We start from the raw sequence: 1,671 nt of genomic DNA, 5'->3' as shown, positions 1-1,671 counted from the left end.
ATTCTGACTGGGGTGAGATGATATCTCATAGTTGTTTTGATTTGTATCTTTCTTAGAGCTAGGGATTTTGAACATTTCTTCATGTGCTTTTTTAGCCATCTGAATGTCTTCTTTGGTGACGTGTCTGTTCATACCCTGTGCCCATTTTTCTATTGGATTATTTATCTTGTTGTGGTGCTCAAGTATTTTATAAATTCTGGATATAAGTCCCTTATCTGACGTGTCATTACTAAATACTTTTTCCCAGTCTGTGGCTTCCCTTTTTACCCTGGTGGAGAAGTTTTTGGATGTGCATAGGGATTTGATTCTTAGAAGATTCCATTCATCTATTTTATCTTCTGGTTGTAGATTTTTCAGGATACTTGGAAGACTGTTTATGTTGTGGATTAGGACTTCTAGTGTTCTTCCAACCTTTTCTTTAATGAAGATTATAGTCCTTGGTTTTAGTCCTAGGTCCATGATCCATCTTGAGTTGGTTTTTGTATATGGACTGAGGTGTGTATCTTGCTTGAGTCTTTTGCAGATACTTCTCCAATTTTGCCAACACCATTTGTTAAAAAGGTTGTCATTTCCCCCCTTAACTGATTTCATCTCCTTGTCAAAAATCAGTTAACCATAGATAGATGGGCTGATCTCCGGGTTCTCAATTCTATTCCATTGATCTATGTGTCTTTCATTACACCAGTACCATGCTGTCTTAACCACCATAGCGGTGTAGTAGGATTTGAAATTGGGGAGTGTGATACCTCCCACCTTTCTTCTATTTTTAAGAAGTGCTTTGTTTATTCGGGGCTTCTTGCCATTCCAGATGCAACTGGAGATTGCCTTTTCCATCTCATTGAAGAATGGGATTGGTATTTGTATTGTCCACCCATCAAATTGTGTGACCCTAGAATTAAGCTTCCCCTACCCCCACTCCTTGGATCCTTGTACAATAATGGTCTTATATTAATCTTTATGAGACTGAATTAGTTCACGTAGCATAATGCTCTCCAGTCTCTCCCATGTTAGGTAGTACTTTGAAAATCATTGCTCTTGTGTGCTGCATAGTATTCCATTGTGTGAATGTACCATAATTATATTATGGTAAATTACAATATGTCTTTGTGAATTTTGGGGAGTTCTTTCCTGTGTAGGGTTCATTGAGCTTTTTAGATGGAAATAATATTGTCTTTCATGATATTTGGGAAGTTTTTCCATTATAAGTTCTCTCTGTAGTCTTTTTTCCCCCCTTTTCCTTCTGAGAGTCCTACTATGTATCTGGTGAGTATTGTCCTCCACCAGCCTAGTATTTCTTCATTTATTCTTCTGTACTTTCCCCCTATTTCTTGGTCACACAAATTAGTATCAAAGGTTCCGTCCTCTTTCAAAACCAGTCAAAACTGATCCTTTCTTCTATTATTTCAACGACATCAGTCTGGAGACTATGGTGCACCTAATCCAGGCCATTGTGTTTGTAGTTACTTTCTATATACATCAGAGAGCTGGACAATAGCAAAGGATGATAAAAGTAAGATCAATGACTTTGAGTTGTGGTGCTGGAGAAGAGTTTTGAACATGCTGTGGACTGCCAGGAGAACAAACTGGTCTGTCCTAGGTGAAACAAGACTGCTCCTTGGAGGCAAGGATTTTGAAGCTCTGTCAGACATACATTGGGCATGTGGTCAGGAA

This window comes from Elephantulus edwardii, unplaced genomic scaffold (assembly GCF_000299155.1).
Source record: "Elephantulus edwardii isolate Elephantulus edwardi_28Jun2011 unplaced genomic scaffold, EleEdw1.0 scaffold00060, whole genome shotgun sequence".
In the NCBI taxonomy this organism is placed as follows: domain Eukaryota; kingdom Metazoa; phylum Chordata; class Mammalia; order Macroscelidea; family Macroscelididae; genus Elephantulus; species Elephantulus edwardii.
Note: the sequence above shows the minus strand (reverse complement) of the source record.